The 24,555-nt window shown below is 39.0% G+C and overlaps 1 protein-coding gene and 1 pseudogene across 9 annotated transcripts in view; one reads left to right on the forward strand and one right to left on the reverse strand.

Annotated features, from left to right (window-relative positions):
- The window catches only part of ROBO2 (roundabout guidance receptor 2), a gene marked incomplete at its 3' end in the record, with an annotated part of 1,552,622 nt that overhangs the window by 57,156 nt on the left and 1,470,911 nt on the right, over positions 1-24,555 (forward strand). The gene's annotated exons all lie outside the window — the stretch shown is intronic.
- On the reverse strand, positions 1,056-2,414 carry LOC308242119 (phospholipid scramblase 3-like; annotated as a pseudogene). Its single transcript has 2 exons — positions 1,695-2,414; positions 1,056-1,353 (listed from the first exon to the last, which is right to left on the reverse strand). The product of its transcript is annotated as a phospholipid scramblase 3-like (transcript).

Below are 24,555 nucleotides of genomic sequence, written 5' to 3' on the forward strand. Positions count from 1 at the left end.
GCTGAAGTCCGCAGCTATCTTCATGGCAAAGAAAGTGCATCCCAAGGCTTTTGAGGAAGCCCCAGGGCCTTCTGGATGCATCAGTGACACTGAGGCTGAATTTAGCAGCAAAATAAGGCATAGACTGGGGACACACGGACACTACCAGCACCTTGTGCTGTGAAGTATCACATTTATTACTAAGGTTCAGAACATGGAAGAAGTCCTTGACTTTCTGCTGAGAATCTTGGACTCCTTCCTCTGTGGTCACACAACTGTCACACGCCAGGCAGTCACTCCGAAATATCTTGGCATCGGCCAGCTTATGGAATTCTCCCTCCTCTCTGTTCTCCTGAGCCAGACTCCGGACGTTGACTGTGGCATTCTCTTAGTCATGTTTTTTTCCCCAAAACGTTACAAAGTTTATATGAATATAACATACAAAGAAGCAGCCTCCTTTGTAGGAACATGGAAGGAAGGGGTGGTTAAGTAAGGCACACGGAGCTGCAGCTAGCACCAGCTGTGGGGTGGGCCAAGGGGAGAGGAGGTTGGCACTGGGGCCGAGGCCCTAGAGCCATTGATGGGGAAGTAGGGATCTCCTCTGAGTGCCATGTTCTGAGGCTGAACTAATTGGTCAAGCTGAGGCAGAGGTGGGTGGCCATATCAGCCATCTTTGGTGCTGTTTATCTTTTCCCACCCCAGCTCTATTGTAAAACCCCAGAGCCCTGGATTCCAAAGGCCCCATCCAGAGCAGAGGCCCTGGAAGAGGGTGAGAGGAGGTGAGTAGGGCAAGTTTGAAAGCCGATATGCCTGTGTGCTGAGGGATGGCTGGAGACAGTGGTGAGAGGTAGCAGGGGAAAGGCTCTCATACATATCCTTCTGTGGGGGCCACAGATGAAGGAGGCCAGGGGAATAGGGTAGGCATGGGGCACCATGGCCCCAGCCTCTTAGGCATTCCTGTCTGTCCTCTGCAGTGTACATGGAGGAAAGGGGCTGCCTCTGAGGAGGGGTCAGGTCAGGCCAGGTGACCATCTTGAGTTCTGGCTGAGGTGATGGTCCTCACCATGAGAAGCCATCTAACTGGTGATGGCAGAGGGCCCAGTGCCTCCTCGCTTCTTGAAGAACATGTAGTCAATGAGGAATGTGGCTCCCAGCAGTACAGCCTTCACTCTTACGTCCAGATCCAGTGGGAACTGCAAGTCAAAGTCATCTGCATCCGTGAAGGCTTCTTTGAGCAGCCCTCCCCACCCCACCCCCCACCACTGCTTATTGATGTGGCCCACACTGCGGGACTCATCTGGAGTCTTCCCCTCAAAGTTGGTGTCTGTGCTACAGCCACAGGTCCAGCAGGGCCCCACCACTGCGGGTGGGGGCCTGCTCAAGTGACCTGGAGAAAGCATGGGGAGAGCAGTCACTTCTGGTCACCCCTGGCACTGCTGGTGGTATCCTTTCTTCCTTGTGGAGCATCTAGGGAGGGGAAGTGGCTGCAGTGCCCGAGGCCAAGTTCCAGGAGGCCGACAGCACTGTCAGGATCGTACCGGCAACTCTGGTCCATTGGTGTCTGGCCTGTCCTCTTGAGATTGAACCTGCAGCACTACTAAGGGAGCCAGTCCCCAGTTCTGTCCTGCCTCCACCATGGATTGATTGGAGTCTGAGGGCTGGGAAGAGGGACCAAGAGGTCTGCCTTCCAGCTGCTCACCAGTCACCGCTGCCACCGATTAATCAGCAGGATTGTATGGCGATCGGCATCTTGAATGGAGAAGTTGGGGAGGAAGGGATGCCAGGTGTGCAGCACATGGCCAATGGCGGTGCCTGGTGGTGACTGTACTTCTATCTCTTGGTCCCCGGGGTCCACCAGACGGACACGAAGTGGCTGTCAGGCCCCACAGCACAGACATGCACAGCAGTTGCTCTCTTTAGCCGTCTGACCCAGGGGCTGTCCAGCCCCTAAGTGCAGTTCATACCAGTTACTTGTCTCCCAGCCTAGATGCATTGCCACTCGTGCAGCCCTCTGTGAATCAGGATCTGATCAATTGGCACCAAGAATTCTAGGCCAGAAGGCACCCCGGGCAGTGGCAAGAGGGGGCAGCAAGTCCCAGGGCACTGGGGCCGGGTGAGGGGAAGAGAATGAAGCTGGGTGCAAGGGCTAGCATGTGGGTGGGCACTGGTGCCCGTCCGGGCCCAGGATGCTGCACCTGCTTCAGGTACCCATCGGTCACAGGGTATGGAGGAAGGGGCAAAGGGTTGTAGCCTGTGGGCGGCAAGTATCCTGCCATAGGAAAGAGATGAAGGTTCACGGGTTGTCACTATATCGAAAGCTTAGTTCTAGAAGTGGAGGCAAGCTCAGGGACAGCCTGACAGACACAGAGACAGACACAAAGATGAACAGGCAAATGCGGAGAGGCGGCTGCACCAGGCACCCACCCAGGGTCTCTCGGGCGGCACCTCTGACTCGGGGAGAAACCAAAAGTGTCAGAAGGTGGGGCAGAGTACCTGGGACCCTGGATTCCCTCTGGGGTTTGCAGAACTGCCCCCTCCCTTTGTTCTCCCATTCTCCACGGAGGCAGCTGTTGGCAGGTGGCAGGACGGGTGGACCCACGATCAGATGATGGCCCGACCTTTAAGAAGGTTTCCTGACCCCTGTACGTCCCCCACTCACCTGAAGCCCCTAAAATAGTTGGGGTGCCCAGGACTCGGAGGCTCATGAGAGCTTGTGGAGGTGGGCCCTTGGTAATCTATTTTTGTTTTTTTACTACATTCCTTCCATGTGCAGTGATCATACTTCATCTGGAGCGGGGCGGGTGGGGGCCAGCTCAAGTGACCTGGAGAAAGCACGTGGAAAGCAGTCACTGCTGGTCAGCCCTGGTACTGCTGGCGGTATCCTTTCTTCCTTGTGGAGCATCTAGGGAGGGGAAGTGGCTGCAGTGCCCGAGGCCAAGTTCCAGGAGGCCGACAGCGCTGTCAGGATTGTGCTGGCAGCTCTGGTCCATTGGTGCCTGGCCTGTCCTCTTGAGATTGAACCTGCAGCACTACTAAGGGAGCCAGTCCCCAGTTCTGTCCTGCCTCCACCATGGATTGATTGGAGTCTGAGGGCTGGGAAGAGGGACCAAAAGGTCTGCCTTCCAGCTGCTCACCAGTCACTGCTGCCACCGATTGATCAGCTCTCACTCACTCAGCTCCGTAGCCGGCTGTTCGGTCATCCCATCTGGTCATTTAGGTCATGATGGCACCCGGCTTTTTATATATTATGATTAACTAATTACAATAGTATCATTTTCATTCATGAAATGTATGTATCAAACATGGAAATAAAAACCAAAAAGATGGTCTATGTCTCTTCTATGTTTTTCAACCAGTTTTAGAAGAGCACCATGTTGCATTTATTTGATGGCTTCAGGAAGAGTTCTTCTAAGAGACTGTATTTTCTTAGAAGTTAGAGAACTCTCAAACAAACTTCTAATTAACACCTAAATTCTTACTTTTAGGCGAGACAGAGACTTTCTTTGCATAACAATGTCTGGGGCATTTGCAAATCTCAGCTTGCTTCACATTTTTCAGGGGTTGCAGTTCTTGGGACCAGAAATGCATGTGAAAGCAAATTTATTACAGTCAGAGAGGAGGAACAGTTAAACTAAAAATGATCTCTGATTGAGAATAGCAACATTAGATGTCTGACATCTGTTTCTCTACTTGTTTTAAAACTCAACATAGATGAAGCATTTTAAATCATAATGAATAAGCATACTCTCTATTCAAGACATATGATTATAAAAAATTCAGTAGCTTCATTTTACAAGTAACTAATTTTTAAATAGAGAACCATTATAATACTTAACAAAAACTGAGCAGTTCATATATGTTAAGATATGCTTTTAAATATTTGGAATCCCAGCTGTTTCTTTTTTCTGTTCTTTGTAAGAATATGTCCAAAATTCTGGATAAATTCACATAACATTTTCATAAATTTAAAAAAAACACATTTGGGGGATGCTTTTATAAAATTTGAAACAATAACTTATACTTTTGCTGAAGTATTTCCTTACCAAAATAATTATTTTGATGCTGTACTTTTGACTCATTAGAACTTCATTATGTTTTTATAAATTATTATTCAAATGCTAACAGTGAAGATAGTCATTACTATTTATGATTATTTAGAGCTCTCAGTTGCTTATTATGACTGTACAATAAATTATTACTGTTTTGTTTGTGAGTAGTTATATATATAAAACCAGTAATGTATTAAACCCTAATTTCCATTCTAATATGAAGTAAAAAAAATTATCTGAAAATGATAAATTTTTAGTGGCACCAATCACTGTCACACATTCTAGGCATATGATATTTTTAGAGAAGTCTTAAGAAATGTAATAAATTATGAAGGAAAATTGTTTTCTTCATATAGAAAAAACTGCTGGGTGTAATTAGGAGAAAGGAGTCCTTCCAGCAGATATGTCTTTTTACATGTCTGATATCTGCTATGGATTTCTCATGAGATTTTTGGTAAATTACTAAACTATGATGTGCCATCATTTAAAATAATTTTATAAATATAGCTTTCCTATTTCAGAGCTGATAGGATCAAATGAGATGTTTTGTTAGACCTTTGAATGTGCTATACTAACTGTGCATGTGTGTGTGAGTGCAAAATAGGCTGTATGTTTGCTGGTGATGTTACGTTATTTGACTACTCTCTAGCTAAGAATGTGATGTGGTTTCTAACTTATTTAAGTAAATTACCATACTTTGGGTATTGAAATTATAACTAATAACTATTTTGGTCTTTAAAAAATGTGGCAATATACTAGGTATATAATATTAATTATGAATAGATAATAAAGAGCATTAAATTAGCACAAGCAGGTTATATATAAGTCACATTGCCTGATAAAAGCTAACATTTTAATAATATTTGCTATTAGTATATGATTTAATTATTAAGCCAATGCTATGAAATAGGTATCAATAATCCTCATTTTCAGCTGGGGCAGCTGAGTCTTGGAAGGTGTTAAGGAAGTTGTCTGAGATCAAATTGTGAATATCAGGATGGAAACTGACTGACTATAGAATGCATCCTCTTAAGTGTTTTATTTTACTAACACTCTAATGCGTGCATTCACTTCCTCATTAACATTCACATATGGTACATTATATAAGATTTGCCATTGGGATTATGTTTCTTCACTCAGAATACCTGCATAGTAATCTAATATGATTGGGTAAATAGAAAGTTAAATAAAAATTACTAAAATAAAGCACATCAGCATAAAAGGTGTCTCCTGTGGGGTTTTCTTGCTCAAGTATTAGGTAACATTTAGGTGAATTTGGGAACTGAAAATTTTTTTAGTGACCTTAAGTGTATTTTATGCAAAGAATATTATTCAGAGGTTCATCTTGTTTTAGAAGTAATATTTGGAGCTCAATGGAATCTAGCTAAAGCTTCAGCAGAGCACAGATGTAGTATAACTCCAGATTAGACTGATTTGCCCCTGGCATTAACAGAAGCCTGACAAGAGAAGGATGTGCCCTTGCTTAGGATACCATGAGCTGTGTCATTTATTGCATAAGGAGAGGTAAAATATAAGACTTATAGTGCACAGGGATGGAACAGGATAAATGGAAGTGTACTGTTGTTTTATAATCCTATCTAATAAAAGAGTAATATGCAAATTGACCGTCACTCCAACACACAAGATGGCTGCCCCAATGTGGTCAAAGATGGCTGCCCCCATGTGGACACAATATGACCACCACAAGATGACAGGCAGGGGAGGGCAGTTGGGGGAGACCCAGGACTGTAGGGGAGGGCAGTTGGGGGGGACCAGGACTGCAGGGGAAGGCAGTTAGGGGTGACCAGGCCTGCAGAGGAGGACTGTTGGGAGGGACCGGACTGGCAGAGGAGGACTGTTGGAAGGGACCAGGCCTGTAGGGGAGGGCAGTTGGGGGGACCAGACCTGCAGGGGAGGACAGTTAGGGGTGACCAGGCCTGCAGGAAGGGCAGTTGGGAGGGACCAGGCCTGTAGGGGAAGGCAGTTAGGGGTTACTGGGCCATCAGGGGAGGGCAGTTAGGGGCAATCGGGCTGGCAGCAGAGTAGTTAGGCATCTATCAGGCTGGCAGGGGAGTGGTTAGTGGGTGATCAGGCTGGCAGGCAGAAGCGGTTAGGGGCAATCAGGCAGACAGGCAAGTGAGCGGTTAGGAGCCAGCAGTCCGGGATTGTGAGAGTCCTGGAGTGGAGGCTTTAGGCTTGGGGAGGTGCCAAGCCTGTGATCAGAGGGAAGGGGGGGAAAAAAAATCAATGGAAACATATCCTCAGGTGAAGATAAAAAAAAAAGAAAGAAAGAAATGTCATATCCTATGAAAGACACATCTTGAAAATGCTTAAAGAAAGTTATCATTTTTTCATGGTGAAGGGACTGGAGTCCATGTTGATGAAAATACCTTGGTGGCTGCAGTGACTGGCAGTGGCTGAAGCAGCGGGGTGATGGGGCTGGCACCTTCCCCTGATCGGCCCTGTCGTCTCCCGCAAAGGGAGGCCATACTGCAGCTTAGGTCCGCTCCCAATGGGGAGTGGGCCTAAGTCATCAGTAGGACATCCCCTGAGGGTTCCCAGTATGTGAGAGGGGGCAGGCTGGGCTGAGGGACCCCTCCCAGTGCATGAATTTCATGCACCAGGCCCTCAGTGTGTGTGTGTGTGTGTGTGTGTGTGTGTGTGGACTGGTGCATGAATTCGTACATGGGTGGGGTCTGGCCAGCCTGGCCAGGGGGAGGGGACATGGGCGGTTGGCCGGCCTGCCTGCTGGTTGAACTCCTGGTCAAGGGGACAATTTGCATATTAGCCTTTTATTATATAAGATATACACTGAGTGGCCAGATTATTATGCATTCAGAGATCATAATAATCTGGCCACTCAGTGTATATTTAAACGTGACCATTTGTTAGAAATCACATGGCTTCAGTGTTATATTCTATATTTAATTAACAATAATTTTAATAACCTAAATCCTTAAGAATAAATTTAACAAAAGTGAAAATTATCTGAAATGAAAACAAATGAAGATTTAAATAGTCATGGATTAGAAGAATCAATATAGTTAAATGCATATTCTCCATAAATTGATATATGAGTTGAACAAAATAACGATCAAAATCCCAGTTGGAGTTTTTAAAGAAATGTATAACCTTATTCTAAAATTTACATAGAGAAGCAATTTTTAAAGTAAAGAAGCATTTGGAAGATCTGCACTACCTGATTTCAAGAATTCTATTAAAGCTACAGCAGTAGGAATGTGAAGGAGATCAATGCAACAGATGGAGAGTTCAGAATTAGACCTATGCATATATAGTCAATTGATTTTGAGCAAGGCACCAAATCAATTCAATGAGAAAAAGTCTTTTTAACAGATGGTGCTAAATAAAGTAAATATATAAAAATATGAAGTTTGATTGTACCTCACCCTTTTTGCAAAAAATAACTTCCAATTGGCCATGGATATAATCTAAAAGCTAGCACCACAAAGCTTCTAGAAGAAAACACAGAAATATATACATATCACCTTTGGGTAGACAAAGATTTCTTGATTGAATTGAAAGATTACTAACAATAAAAGAAAACAATGATAAATAGGAGTTTATTAAAACTTTAAGTTTGTTCTCATCTAAACAATATTTAAAAATGTAAGCTACATATTAGGGGAAATATTTAAAAATGTAAGCTACATATATATATATGATAAAGCACTCATTCAAAACACATAAAACTCCTATAAATCCTTAAAAAAAAAAAGGGTGAAAAGACCAACTGGAAAAAAAAAGGTTAAAAAATTTGAGCAGGCATTTCATAAGTGAGGTATAAAATGGCCAACAAATGTATGAAAACTTGCTCAATCATGAGGACCATGAAAATTAAAGCCACAATGACATCCATTTTTTATCTGCTGACAATAAAGTAGAGAGGGTATAGAACAACTGGGAAGCTCATGCATTGCTGACAGGAAGTGTAAAAAGTGTATCTGCTTTGGAGGACTGATTACAATCTTTTATAAATCAAGTATATATATTTATCTTATGACCAGGTGATTCTATCTATAGGTAGTAACTTATTTATGATAGCTGCTAACTGGAAACAAACCAAATATCTGTCAATAGGAAAATGAGCAAGTTGTGGTGGAATACTGCTCAGCAATCCAAAATACATTAATTCCTAAAATTTGCAACAACATATATAAATCCCCAAAACATAATGTTAAGCAAAATAAAGCAGAATCAAAAGAAGACATATTGTATGATTTGTATGAATTCCAAAAACATACAAAATAAATATATGGTAATACGAATCTGAATAATTAGTCCCTCAGGAGTAATGAGATTGACCAGAAGGTTGCAAAATGAAATTCTCTGGCGTGATGAAAAATTTCTTCATTTTACCTTGCATGATAGCTGCATGTGTACCATTGGCAAAACTCATTGAATAAAAAATTTATTAACTGAAGTAAAACAGTTTTTATTCATGTATGGCATAGTTTCCATTAAAAAACTCTCAATGAGAACTATCTAAAAATTCAACTAGAGTTAATGAACAAATTTACCAAGGTTGCAGGATATAAGGTCAATAAACAAATATAATTCTATTTATATAATCAAACAATATATAAGTAGAAAATATAAATATTAAAAATGCAATTTGAATAAATTAAAAGCATCCAATAGAAACAAATTGTACATGAATCATAACCAAATTTTAAAAATATATAGAATTAAAATACATAGCAGTAAAATGTAAACAATGGAAACAATCATGTTTCCCCATATATTTTAGTTGGTTATTTGATGAAATAACCCTTTATAGTTTATTTTGCCAGTGTTCTGTAAATTCAATGTTTAGGATGAAAAGTGTTTTTCTTCTATAGCTGTAAGATTTCCTGAGGCTATGTCAAAGCTCTGCAAATGGATTGTACAATAGCCCACCTCTCCTAGAGGTTAGTTATACCTAACCACACTCTTCCCTCTACTAGTAGGCATCTGCTTTGTCTACCCAAGAGTCTCCTCCTTACTTGGGGTTTTGCACTGCCATAACTCTGGAAATTTTCTTTCTTCTTCCCACTCCAAAAAGACACTGTCTTCTAGACTAAGTCTCTTCTTACTTGGTATCTTATTCTTCCAGGTAATAAATTGTAGTAATCAGAAACTCTTTAATCTGTTCTACCTGTCTAATCTTGTGAATATCTAAGGAATTTGTTCTTTCTTCTATTCTAGTTTCCCATGTTTTATTCTTTCACTATAGTACTTATGTCAATCCTATATAATAAAGATGTAATATGCAAATTAACCCTCATGCCCTCACAAGATGGCTAACTATGACCAGGCCAGCAGGGGGGTTAGTGAGGGACAACCAAATGACTGAACAAGCAGGCTGCATGGGGCGACCAGGCTGGTGGGGGGCCATGAAGGGTGACCAGGCCAGCAGTGAGAGCAGTTGGGAGCAACCTGGCCAGCAGCAGGTGGCATTTAGGGGCGATGAGGCCGGCACACAGAGACAGTGAGGAGAAATCAGGCAGGCAGGCAGGTGAGCAATTAGGAGCCAGCGGTCCAGGACTGTGAGAGGGATGTCTGACTGCCGGTTTAGGCCCGATCCCCATGCATGAATTTCGTGTGCCAGGCCTCTAGTATGCATATAAGTTCCCTGGTCAAACTCTCCCCACCCACCCCACCCACCCCTATCTTCCCTCTGAAATTCATCAGTCTGTTCCATGGTTCTGTGTTTCTGGATCTATTTTGTTCATCAGTTTTTGTTCATTAGATCACATGTATGAGTGAGATCATTTGATACTTATATTTCTCTGACTGGCTTATTTCACTTAGCATAATACTCACTTATATGCTGTCTCAATGGCTAAGAGTTCTTTCTTTTTTTACAGCTGCATAGTATCCCATGGTGTAAATGTACCACAGCTTTTGTATCCATTCATCTGCTGATGGGCACTTAGGATGTTTTAAAATCTTAGCTATTGTAAATTGTGCTTTTATGAACATAGGGGTGCATATATGTCTGATAGGTGTTTCTGGTTTCTTAGGATATATTTCTAGAAGTGGGATCAGTGGGTCAAATGGCAGTTCCATTTTAATTTTTGAGCAAAGCTTTTGAAAGGAGAAAGAGCTGGCTAAAATCTACTTTCTGCTGTTTACCCTTGTGTGTTGTCCCTTTCCTCTGCAATGCTTGGAAATAGAGCAACCAATTTGTGAGCATGAGGATAAGTACTGAACTCCATGGAGAGTGAGGTTAAAAGAAAAAAGGAGCCATTGTGATGACATTGGAAAGCTCCTATATCAGGTCCCAACTGCTTCCTCTGAGACTCACTGAGGATATGTTTTTGTTGATTTTTAGAGCTGAAGGAAGAGAGGGAGAGAGAGACATCAATGTGAGAGAGAAACATCAATCGATTGCCTCTCATAGGCACCCCAATCAAGAATTGAACCGCAACTTTTTGTTGTGCAGCATTTCACTCCAACCAACTGAGCCACCTGGCCAGAGACACAACTCTTTTTATCTTGAGGGGGCAAAAAAAGTCCTCTATGGTTAAGTCAGTATAGTACAGGTGACCCATCTCAACAGAAATAAGGAAGCTATAACACTTTTTTTCATATACTGTATTGATATGTTGAAAACAATGTATTGTTTTAATAAATTCTAGAATTAATCTTGATAAAGGAGGCTCAAAGACTGTAAATAGAAGTGAGCCCTGACAATGCACTTGAGTGATATGCAATATTATCCAGCCAACACAATGTGATTTGCTATCTTGAGTGTGGTGGGTGAGCAGCACTGCTTACAGAAGATTTTTTAAGGCCTTTTGGGTGCCACGTGTGCTTTTCCAGTTTTAAGATTTTCCAATATTGAGCACAGTTTCAGTGAGGCATTGCTGAGTAAATAACAGAATTTACTATTTGTCCCAATGTAGCCATGGCTGTACCTAAGTGTTTTCAATTCATGGAGATCTAAACTGTTCTACAGGTGAGTAGATTTATAATTTGTATCTGGAAATGCAAGTAGATATATAATACAATTGCAAATCGAAGATGTGGATAAAGTGGGTGAAAAAGGAAGGCATAATGTATTTTCTTTAGGAAGCAACATTTTTTAAAATTGCCTATGATCATAATTTTGCAAAATTTATTAAACAAATTTATTTAATAAAAATGTAGAAGTTTATTGGAAGCATATAAAAACTCCATCTGGAAAAAAATAAAATAAAATAAAAACTCCATCTGGGCAAGGGTATCCCCAAAGGGGACCCCCTGGGGAGGGACCCCCAAATGGGAAAAGCATATTCTCTCTCTCTAATGGGAAAAATAAAAAATCCTGCCTCATGTCCCTTTGTCTCCGGTTTATATATGCTGCAGTTCTTTGTTTGAACCTGACCCTTTCTAATGGGACCTTTCATTAATTTAGGGCCCCCATGCTCTCCTCATTGGTTATTTTGTTACATAGTATCAGTTTCAAAGGCCAAAGCCCACTTGATGCCCCACTCTTTCTCGCTCCCCTTATCTTGAAACATTCCTCTATTTCTGTGAAAATATGTTTCCTTTTTCCCATCATCCTATGATTTTTTTTTTATCCTCTGTGAGTGTATGTCTTCCTCGCCCCTTATCCTGTGGCATTTTTCTATCCTTTGTACAAGTAAAATAAGCATTTTGGCATCTCCAAGATGCTCAGGTAGGGCTGCTTTTGATCTACCTTATAATTGTGTTGATTGCTCAAGCCAGAGATACCCCTGCCCTTCACATATGCATTTATCCCCCATTAAAACTCTTTATTCCCTAAGACTCCCTAAACCTGTCTGTTTTATCTCTAAAATTCCTTTAATCTGAAACAGCAAAATCCAGTGCTTATGATTTTTCTTTCTTTTTTTAAAATTATTTTTATTGTTGAATGATTTTTCTTTCTTTTCAGTTGTTGCTAGCAAGAGATTTTAGTATGCAACCAGACTGGGGTAGTTCCCTTTCAACCACCCTAGTCTTCCTTCTCTTCTGCCTGAGGGCTGATTTTGTTAATGCTTTTAACTGATATTTATTGTTCCAGTCACTCTTTTGTATGCTGATGATTTCTTGCCCTTCTCCAGATTACAGTATAAGGCAGATCAGTAGATGTCACATTAGCTCCCTTTATTTAGTTGTTTCTCTTTTTAAAAAATCCAAAATTTGAATAGAAATTACACTAAATAATCTATTTGGCCTTGGGTTGAATATATGCTTGCAAATCTATGTGATCTGTCTCATTCTGATTGAATGATATAAATAGGTGAAGAAATAGTATAAATGGGAAGCACTTGGTAAAATCTCTATAGCTGCTTTCCCTTTTGTCTCCCCTGCAAACTCACATGTGTGCATGAACACACACACACACACACACACACACACCCACACACACACACATACACAATCAGGATCATGGTCTCCTTTAAATTTTTGCTTCTACTGCTTGACCTCATCTTGAACTCCTAACATAAAGCTCCTTGCCATTTAGTACAACAGAGACTATAATAAAGTGGTAGATGAATTGGCCTAAATCTATCACTACTAATAAAAAACAATTCAAAAATTAAGATGCTTAACACTTTAAACCCGAATGGGTAGCACTTGGTAAAGGTATAACAGCATATTCATTATTCATTATCATCATCAACATCATCATAAGGTTCTTAAGTATTACTAAAGATAAAGTAAGTACAGGCAATTGTAATTTCACATCATGCTGCCAATATGTTTTGCTCCTAGTTTCCAGGACTCTGATGATGTCTAGATAACTGTAATAGATAATGTTCTTTACATGATCTTTCTCTTATGTTTGGTGCATTTGCTTGTAAAAAAAACTAACCCTTATGGCTAACAGAAAATCAATTTGTTTTAATAATACAAATATTTTCTTGCCGAAACTGGTTTGGCTCAGTGGATAGAGCGTCGGCCTGTGGACTGAAGGGTCCCGGGTTCGATTCCGGTCAAGGGCATGTACCTTGGTTGTGGGCACATGCCCAGTGGGAGGTGTGCAGGAGGCAGCTGATCAATGTTTCTCTCTCATCGATGTTTCTAGCTCTCTATCCCTCTCCCTTCTTCTCTGTAAAATATCAATAAAATATATTTAAAAAAAAACAAAAAAAAACAAAAAAAACAAATATTTTCTTAATAAAACTCCTTAGGGAGTCAATATTAATCAAAAGCTCAGAATGATCTGTAAGTAGCACATCAACAGTACATGTGTTAGGGATGCTTTTAAAGTGCTTAAGGGATTTTCAAATACTTTATTCTTTATTATAGTAAAAACTAGAGGTCCGATGTATGAAATTCGTGCAAGAGTAGGCCTTCCTTCCCCCAGCTGCCGGCACCAGCTTCCCTCTGGCACCTGGGACCAGGCTTCCCTCGCAGGCCTGGCTTCATCCAGAAGGTCGTCCTGAATAATGTCCAGAAGGACGTTTGGTCTAACTAGCATATTATGCTTTTATTATTATAGATGTTTTCTTCTGATACTTCATTTAAATTTCTTAGCCCAATACATCATTGTCTTTCATATGGACTGCGCCCTTAACCTTCTAACTTATATTCCAACCTCAGTCACAGAAAGCTGAAACAGAGTAACTTTTTTTTTTTTGTTTAAGAGTAACTTTTTAGTAATATATATCAAATCAGATCCCACCTCAGACTAAATCCCTCCAGTAGCTTCACATACACGAAAATAGCAAGTTTTGATCCCTGCTAAGATTTTCTGAATCAATTTTTACTATTGCTTCAAGCTTTACCTCTCCTTAGGTCTTTCCATTTACCATGTCCTCTGCCTAAAATACTACTTGATGACTCTGTCTTGGCCTCATATAGTTTCAATTGAATTGACATCTCAGAAACTCCTTCTCTGACTTCTCAATCTACAGTATGACCTAATTCAACCAATAAATCTCCACCACTTTTCCCTATTTTTACTTTATTTGTAGCATTCCTTTCTTTCTGAGATATTTTTTCATCGATTTATTTAATTGTTTAAAATATGTCTCTCTACACTAGATATGAGCTTCATGAAAACAAGTGCTTCTTGTTCAAAGCTGTATTCCTAAAAAAGAATAATTCCTGTCAAATAATAGTGTAAATATATAGGTACTAGTATGTATGTTTATGTTAGTTAAATTGCAAAGTAGTTGTTAGGGGATCCTTTCTTCATCACACATTTCCTGACTAACTTATAAGGCTATTATTCATGAATTAGTTTTAAATTCTGCCTAAATTTTTATTATTTTTGTGATAGTGAATAATTTTATTAATTGGAAATGTCTGATTGTTCATATATAAGATCGAATTTTGCACACTTCACCAAAAAGCTTTGGGGGAAATGAGCAAACAATGGTGACTATTTTGAGGCCTATACAACATCACTTTTCTTTAAGAATTTCTAAACTTTTGTAGATTACTGGGCTTAATGATACTTTTCCCTTTTACAGTACCTTCTATCAATTCTAATAGGGAGTACAATGTACTGTATAAATTGTAATTAGTTTGCATATCATCTGATGATAAATTTTCTCTACCTTTTTTTTAAAATATATTTTATTGATTTTTTTTTTTTTTTTACAGAGAGGAAAGGAGAGGGATAGAGAGTTAGAAACATCAATGAGAGAGAAACTTCGATTAGCTGCCTCCCGCACACTCCCCACTGGGTATGTGCCCGCAACCAAGGTACATGCCCTTGACCAGAATCGAACCTGGGACCCTTGAGTCTGCAGGCCGACGCTCTATCCACTGAGCCAAACCGGTTAGAACTTCTCTACCTTTTTTTTAATTTTTTTTTAAATTTTATTTTTTCTTTATTAAGGTATTACATATCTGTCCTTATCCCTCCATTCCCCACCCCCCACTCCTGCCCTCACCCCCCTGATGTCTGTGTCCATTAGTTAGGCTTATTATATGCATGCATACAAGTCCTTTGGTTGATCTCTCCCCCTCACCCCTACAGTCCCCTACCTTCCCTCTAAGGTTTGATGGTCTGATCGATGCTTCTCTGATCTGTTTTTTTTTTTTTTCAACATTTTATATTCATTATATTCCACAAATGAGTGAGATTTTCTTTGCTTTATTTTTCCTCCCAACTTATTGGCTGTTCCATTGTCAGCCAGAACGCTACTCTGTTGTTTCCTTTGTGAACCAACCCTAAGAGAGATTAAAGTAAGCCAGCTGAGGAATTTTTCAATAAGGAACCACAATTCATTCTAATTAGTTTGGAACTGAAGCATGTCACGGTGTCATATGTGAGCACAGAAGAGAGTCTGTGGTTTGGCTTCCTGTGTATACTATTCCCTGAACCTGTACTCTAAAATAAATGTACCCTGTGCTCTATGGTATTCTCTGACAGCTCATAAAAGAGGGTGCCTTATACATTTTTTTATTTATAAGCTTTTTACATTTTAATATAATGAAAACTCTGAGTTCTGTACATGTGGTTGGATTTTTTTTCGTAGCAATACAGAAAGAGAAATATGTCCTTCTTCTTCTGAATCTTTAATATGGTAACAATCATGTTTTGAAATTCTGGAAGAGATATGATGTAAGCTAATTGAGATTCAATTAGTACATCACATGCTTTTTGCTATGCAGAAGCTAACTGGGGATGTGTCTATTAGAAATTACTCATAGCAGGATGAGAGCTAGATTAATAGTAATTTAGACCTTGAAAGACATGCAAGACTATAAATGGGAGTAAAAGTGAGGCTAATGGAAGATCACCCAAGAACTTTTCAGAATTCCCTAATGAGAAATTCCAATTTTCATATTTGACATTAGGGATTATAATAATGATAAGGCTTCGAGATTGAGAACAATTAGACCCATAAAATGCATTGAAAATATCTTGAAAACGACCTATTAATTTGAACCTTTGAGCCAGATTTGTCTTACTCTCTTATAATGATTCATAACATGAGACATTCTGGATTTACTTTTCTTTGTAACAACAACCAATATAATTTCATATTATGTATCTAATTATGCAAAACAGCTAAAGTGATCTTTTCAAAACCAAAGACAAAATGTCACTCCTCTGCTCAAAACATTAAGATGGCTTCCCATCTTTCTGAGAATTAATTTCAAAGTCTTTACCATGGGCTTCTAGGTCCTGCAGGATCTTCACCTACCCTACCCCTACTCTTTACCTTTGTTGGCTTTCAATCTCTTTCTTTGATTGGCTCTAACTTTATGTTTCATGACAATGACATATGGCCTCCCCGCTTCTCAGGTGCTTTGCATATTCTATTCCCTTAGCAAGGAATATTTTTGTTATGGATATCTACATGATACCCTCTCTTATTTCATTCTGGTCTGCTGAAGGAGCACCTATTCAGAGAGATCTTCCCTGATTAAACTACCTAACATAGGACACTAATCTCCTCAGACCCATCACATTCTATCCCTTATCCTGCTCTATTATTCTTAGTACTTACAATCTGATGTACTATATTTTGTTAATTTTATTCTGTATTTTTCATTTAGAATGTAAGTTTCACAAGGGCAAATACTTTGGAGTTTTGTTCATGACTCCATCTCTGATACATGTTAGGCACTCAACAAATATCTGACCACTGAATGGTCTACTGTGATTTTTTTAAAATCAGTTAATTTTACATTCACTAATGAAAGAGAACAGAGTAGCAATTTATACATGAATTATTAGAGATTAGCTTTCATTTTACACTAATGCAAGAATGCTATTGTCAAAATTACTTGCACAATATAAAGTTTTAATGAAATATTCTTATGTTATATAATCCCTTGAAATCCAACATTTATTTTACTGTACAAAAAATAAGTTTTATGAAAATTTGTTCATTTTCACAGATTTTATTTAACTAATGATGCACTGAGAGAGTATTCTATATCTGATCTTTTACATAAATATATATCTTCAAATAGTACTTCACATTAATTAGTTTTCATCTTGTACAAGGTTGCTTTACATAGCATTGCTTACTTTAGCATTTTAAAATTATAGTCCAAGCAATGAAAATTATAATCAAAAGCATATTTTATTTTAAACTAAAGGAAATTAAATAATAGGATGACATACTATTGTTAGCAAAATTAAAGTACACCCAATATAGAAGTTAAGCAGAAATATAAATATATGCCATAAGCAATTTTACATAATCTTCTTTCTTTGAACATTTAATTCCCTAAAGTAGTTCTTTTTAGTGTTAAAATAACTCTTTGATCTAAGAAAATAGTTGCATAGATATTAATTTATTTATATTAATTACATCTCATATAAAATAATCAATTGACCTGTCACCAGTTAAAATTCCTAATTTCATTGTTCATAAATCATTCTGAACAGTGTGGAAAGGGACTATCTCTTCTATCTATCAGCTATCGAGCTAGCTAGCTACCCTCTACCTACCTCTCTGTCAGGAGATATTTATAAAACACTTACCTACGTTTAATATACTCAAATTTCCATTATCATGGTGGTAGGGAAATGGGAACAATTTGAAGGTAAAAAGTAGATATATTTGTTTTTGCTGCTTTCCCTAAAATAATTCATGCCAGCAGTAGTGTGAGTTTAAACACACTGCAGGATATTAGAGATAACACTGACTCAAAGGGGAAAATTCCATTTACTGCATCACTACTTCCTGTGGTTTGTGCCTGAATTTACCACAGTGAAAATGCTCACACTCAAGATTATTTAAGCCATAAAACAATTGGTTATTATAGTCTGCAGGAAACCATGCAAAATGAAAGAAAATGGACTCCATCGAGCTTTTTATATAATTTACATTGCTCAAGTGGCTTCAATTTCCATCTGAAAAAAATATCTAAATAACCTACTTTGAACATCAAGACTCTTACTTGGGTTTGTTTTTTCAAAATGAGTATTGTGTGAAAAGTAGCATTATTTGGAAGCTGTAATGAGGTTTCACTATGATTTTGTGCAACATTACATTATCAATCTTTTTGTATCAGTTTGCTTGGAGTATGTATTATCAACAATGGATAATATTTACCTCCACACAGTTATATATATTCATTATTCTTTATTAAGGAGCATTACTTAAAAGTGTAGATAATGAATGTTAAAAGTAACATTAATTTAATTGTGATTATTTTTCTTTTGGCATCATATCTAAATATAGTAAAGGTTAGCTTTTGAAACATTTTATAAAATTATCATGTATCATTATTGAATGAAACAAAATCAAATCCTGAAGGTTCTACTGTGTTTTTCTTCAGGTTGAACATATAAAAAGAGTTAAGATAAAATTTTTGCGAAAAAAGTAGGTGAGGGCTGAATGGAACATAATTTATGTACCTTTTTACATCTTTTAAAAATAAAATTAGTTAATTATAGTCATAAGTGAAAGTGTGACATAGAGAAATCTTTTAAAATAGTGTTTCAAGCACTTACTGCTGCATAACAAATTATCCCCAGATTTAGAAGCTTAAAATAAGAACTGTGATATTATATTTCGTGCTTTTGTGGATCAGGATTCATCTAGGTGATTTTACTCCATGTGTCAGTTACTAATGTCAGCAGTTGTTATTCAGCAGCCTGATGAGCTGACATAAAAGGTCAAAGCAGTTTCAGTCATATGTCTGATTCCGTGGCAGAAATGCCTAGAAGGTGGAACTCAGCTAGCCAGTTGACCACAGTGGCTGCACCAGTCCTGAGCTTTTACCTGGGTTTGTTTTTTCACTCTGTGATCCTGTTAGGGTGGCTGGACTTCAAACATGGCAGCAAAAAAGCTCCTCTGTAGACTATGTCAAGAGATAGGAAGTAGAAGCTCCATGTTTCTTAAGACCTAGAATCAGAAAACAACATGATTTCTCTTTTACTGTATTAGATTGGTTAAAGAAGTCCCAGCATTCATTCAGATTCAAAGGAGAACAACATAGGCCATAACTTTTGAAAGGAAGAATATTAAAGGACTTTAATTTGTCATGTTTATTTTCCCTAATTTCATAATGCATCTAAATATAAGTCAGGAATTGTAATTGATACTAAAAATTTCCTGAAGGAATTCATAAGATGTAGAGAAACATATTTTGTTATGTAAATCTAGAGGCCTGGTACATGAAAATTTATGCACTGGAGGGGGGCATCCCTCAGCCCAGCCTGCCCCATCTCACAGTCTGGGAGCCCTCAGGGGCGGGAGGCAATCTCACAATCCGGGATTGCTGGCTCCCAACTGCTCGCCTGCCTGATTGCCCCTAACCACTTCTGCCTGCCAGCCTGATCACCCCCTAACCACTACCCTGCCAACCTGATCGACACCTAACTGCTCCCCTGCCAGCCCGATTGCCCCTAACTACCCTCCCCTGCCAGCCTGGTCACTCCCAAATGCCCTCCCCTGCAGGCCTGGTCACCCCTAACTGCCCTCCCCTGCAGGCCTTGTCCCCCCCAACTGCCCTCCCCTGCCAGCCCGGTCACCCCCAACTGCCCTCCCCTGCAGGCCTGGTCCCTCCCAACTGCCCTGCCCTGCAGGCCTGGGTCCCCCCCAACTGCCCTCCCCTGCAGGCCTGGTCCCCTCCAACAGCCCTCTCCTGCAGGCCTGGTCCCCCCCAGCTGCCCTCCCCTGCAGGCCTGGACTCCTCCAACAGCCCTCCCCTGCAGTCCTGGTCCCCCCCAACTGCCCTCCCCTGCAGGCCTGGTCCCCTCCAACAGCCCTCCCCTGCAGGCCTGGTCCCCCCCAACTGCCCTCCCCTGTAGGCCCAGTCACCCCCAACTGCCCTCCCCTGCAGGCCTGGGTCTCCCCCAACTGCCCTCCCCTGCAGGCCTGGTCACCCCCAACTGCCCTCCCCTTCAGGCCTGGTTCCTCCCAACTGCCCTCCCCTGCTGGCCTGATCGCCCACAACTGCCCTCCCCTGCAGGCCTGGTCGCCCCCCAACTGCCCTCCCCTGCAGGCCTGGTTCCTCCCAACTGCCCTCCCCTGCTGGCCTAATCACCCACAACTGCCCTCCCCTGCTGGCCATCTTGTGGTGACCATCTTGTGTCCACATGGGGCAGCCATCTTTGACCACATGGGGGTGGCCATCTCGTGTGTTGGAGTGATGGTCAAATTGCATATTACCTCTTTATTAGATAGGATGTCTCTCCCAATTATTCTTGAGAAGGCTTTCTCATTCTTTTTCTCTTTCCCAATGTATTGTCCTAACTTTTAGTCTACCATTAACAAAAATGAAAATAAAACAGACTATTAAATATATAAGAACTCTTTCTTAATTCAATATTACTCTATATTATGTCTGTTTTTCTCTTTCCTTCATCTACAAACAACACAAGAGGACTGTGCAGTGTTTCTATGCCCAACTATACCCACAGCAATGTGGTTTCTTTCTCATGTGTTTTATAGAAATGTCTTCCCCTCTTTTCATCAATGACCTTTTAATTCCAAATACAATGAATAGTCATTATTCAGGTCTTGATGGACTTCTCTGATGCCTTTAACATCATTAATCAATCCTTACATCTGAAAATTATTCAATGGCCTTCTGAGTCATCACAAACTCCTGGTTCTCCAAGTTTCACATTGTGTTCTCTTGAGACTCCTTGCTTTGTCTAGCCTGAACATATTAGTTCTCTCCACAGTTCTGCCACTGGGGTCTGCTATTTTCATTCTGCAGTCTCTAAGTGATTTCACTTTGTTCACTCTTGGAAATAGGTACTGTGTAGTGATGACTTACATAGTTATACCTCTTTTTTAATTATCTTTTCAGAACTTCAGTACTGTCATCTAAAAGCCAGCTAGACATCTCTAAATAGATGTCCTAAGCTACTTCAAATTCAAAATGTCTAACCTCAATCATCCTCTGATATTTACTGTATCTTTTAAGCAATATCATCATTCATTAGGTCAATCATATTGTAAAACTGGGATTCATTCCTGGTTTTTCTCTCTTCTTACTCCTTCCAACCCTCCAACTGCTCATAGTCCTTAAGTTAGCAAGTCCTGTTGATTCAAACATCTAAATATTTTAGATTTTAAAATTTTCTTCTAAATTCCTGCCCCATTATGAATAACATTAGTTTTTGATAGGAGCAATGCCACTGCCTCCTATCTGTTTCCATGTCTTATGTCCACTCAGATACCGGAATGAACCCTAAAAACATAACACTTAATGTCTCTCCATTATTAAGAACAATATTTTTTCAACTTCAGATAATTATCCATTAATAAATTATATAATTAGTTTAATACATCACAGTGAATAGTTTTATTGAAATAGAATATATTATATAAAATTATATAGCTTTACATTTAGTAAGAATGAGTATATTACTTGATTGTGTCAGGTCAAGTGTGTGTGTGTGTGTGTGTGTGCACATATACTAGATAGCAATGATAAGGTTCTTCTTATTTGTAGTCGTAGAATGTTGGTATCACCAGTACACAAGGTTATACACCAAGGGAGAAGAATGTAATCTAAGACTTCTCTTTGTTTTATATAAATATGGTAAAAAAAAAAAAAAAAAGACTCTTGAGAATGCTTTGTCAATCTTACTACCCTTCTCAATGTTTTGTGAAAATTAGTAGTCTACCATTGAACAAAAATAAAAACAAAATTTGTCCCCTTTACCTAGAATCTTGAACTTTTATTATATTCTATATACAGATGGGAATTTGTACCCTCCTTTAATCAGTATGTCAGATAGTCCAATTCACATGAATCTACTAAGTTTAAGGTATCCATAGAGAAGAAAAACTACTATACACTGAAAGATTTAAAGATTACATTCTACTTTTTAGATTTCTTTCAGTTTATGACAAGTTATCTGTACCTAGTGAAGCAAATTGAGTCATATTATATGAGATTTAAATAAACTAAGCCTCATAGATCTATGGGTAGGTGGGAAGAGATCAACCAAGGAACTTATATGCATAACCCATGGACACAGGCAATAGTGTGGTAAAGGCCTGGGGATGGGGCCCAGGGCAGGCTAGAAGGGGTCAATGGGAAAAAAAAAAAACAACAGGGGACATCTGTAATACTTTCAACAATAAAGATAAATTTAAAAAAGTAATTAAGTTGGGGGAAATAAAGTGGTTACAAAGAAACCGCAGAGTAAAGACATCTCCTTAAGACAACAGAGAACATTGGAGTTATCATGCTAGACTTGCTAGGAGCTCTTCATTGGTCATAATACAAAATAAAGATAATTACATTTCTGAGTAAAATTGTCCCTAAAATGGTGACAATGATACTCTTTCCTGGGGCAGCAACACAGACTGGAATGGGGCAACAATTGATTTTGCATGAAGATTCGTATTTATTATAAGCAACTGCTCCATACACCTGCTCCATACAACTTAGTTGACAAAAAATAATTTCTCTAATATTTATAATAACCAGGCACTAGGCTGGTTGCTGACTCATATGACATCTCCTTCCAAATTCTTCTCTAATAAGTTGGGTTTTATTTCTTCCCCAGAATCCTCATGGTAACCTTTGTAAACTTCTCTCACTGTACTCATCCTTAAGGGAGAGAATCTGCCTTCCCATGAGTTCCAAGGTACTTACTCAACTTTATACTCCCTGCAAGCTGGAAATTTCCTGGCACACTGGCACAGAGATGACACACAGTAAATGATGAACTCAAGCATATGATGATGTGTTGTGTGTGTATTTATAAATTTATGAGAGTAGCTAAGTTAATGCTTTGGTTTACTATTTAATTTGAGCACAAGGATTAGAAATGCAAGAAGAACGTTGCTTCATTAAAATTAAGATGATCTTATCTTTGACTTTCTTTGGTTATCATGTGTTTGCTCCTGAATATTCTGTGCACACAAAACTATGTAAATCATCAAAAATTGAAAGGCTATTTATAATATGCTATATACATAATTATATCTGAGGCTTTGCACATACTGTATTGACTGGACATTTGCTGATGTGAGAAAAAGCAAAACAACTGTATTGACTGGACATTTGCTGATGTGAGAAAAAGCAAAATGAGAAACTTAGAAATTAGCTGCATATTAAATGTTTGCTTCAATTTTTTCACATTGAAAAATACGTTTTTCAAGTTGACTTTTTTTTTACTGTGACTTCTTCAAGTTTATGTAAAATATCAATATCACCCAAAACAAGATTCACATCAACCTTCCTGGTTCCTGGGTGATTACTTGACCATATTAATTTGTGTTCATCTCCAGGCAGTAGAATAGTTACTATGTTACTAAACTCAAGAATGTATATATACAGATTTTATAACTTAGAAATTCACACATGGAAGCTATATGTTCACATTGACCAATGTCACCCCAATAAAATTTAATTAAAAATAATGAGGAAGATTTCACACACAAAAAGAATGTATATATCTTATATCAAGCTATTAGGATTTCTGTAGTTTTCCTATAATATGGGGAAATAATCTGGCTATAAAGGAATAATATAAAAATTTTCTAATGGCGTGTGTACTCTAAGAGATTACTTAGAAGAAATTGTGGGTAAAAGAGGTTCACCTTACTAGACTGGACTTTGATTATCAACTGCTGACACATTTAAGTAGAGTGTCATTAATAAATTCTACCTGTTATTCTTATTTTCACTTATATCAGATTTAATTGTATATTAAAAAGTATTTGACATAAATACTTTCTGTGCAAAGTTAGGTGAAATTATGACCAACAATTTCACTTCTGGGTATATATTCAAATGAACCCAAAACACTAATTCAGAAGAATATATGCACCCCGATGTTCATTGCAGTGTTATTTATAATAGCAAATATATTGAAGTAACCCAAGTGCCCATCAATAGACAAGTGGATAAAAAACTGTAGAGTATTACTCAGCCATAAAAAAATGAAATCTTATCATTTGTGATAGCATGAATGGACCTATAGGACATTATGTTAAGTGAAATAAGTCAGTCAGAGAAAGATATCATATGATTTCACTTATATGTGGAAACTAAACAATAATATAAATGGATAAACAAAACAGAAACAGACTCACAGATACAGACTGATGGTTGCCAGAAAGGAAGAGATTTGAGGGACTGCTGACGAGATTAAGAAGTACAAATTGGTAGTTACAAAATAGTCATAGGGTTGACTATTAGAAATTAGTTAATAATATTATTATAACTACATATAGTGCCAAGTGGGTACTGAAAATAAGGCCCTAAATGGTTTGGCTCAGGGGATAGAGCATCAGCCTGCGGACTATCGACTCTGGTCAAGGGCATGTACCTCGGTTGAGGGCACATCCCCAGTAGGAAGTGTGCAGGAGGCAGCTGATAGATGTTTCTCTCTCATTGATGTTTCTAACTCTCTATCCCTCTCCCTTCCTCTCCGTAAAAAAATCAATAAAAATATATTTAGAAAAAAAAAAAGAAAATATGGGGGGTTATACTGTGAAGTATATGATTGTCTAACCATTATGCTGTAACATCATACTAATATAAAATAATATTAAATGTGTCAAGCCAGCATGGCTTAGTGGTTTTGTCAACCTATGAACCAGGAGGTCAGAGTTCGATTCCTGGTCAGGGAATTGCCCAAGTTGTGGGTTCAATCCCCAGTATGGGGCATGCAGGAGGC

The sequence above is a fragment of the Plecotus auritus genome, assembly GCF_963455305.1.
Source record: "Plecotus auritus genome assembly, chromosome: 2".
NCBI lineage: Eukaryota > Metazoa > Chordata > Mammalia > Chiroptera > Vespertilionidae > Plecotus > Plecotus auritus.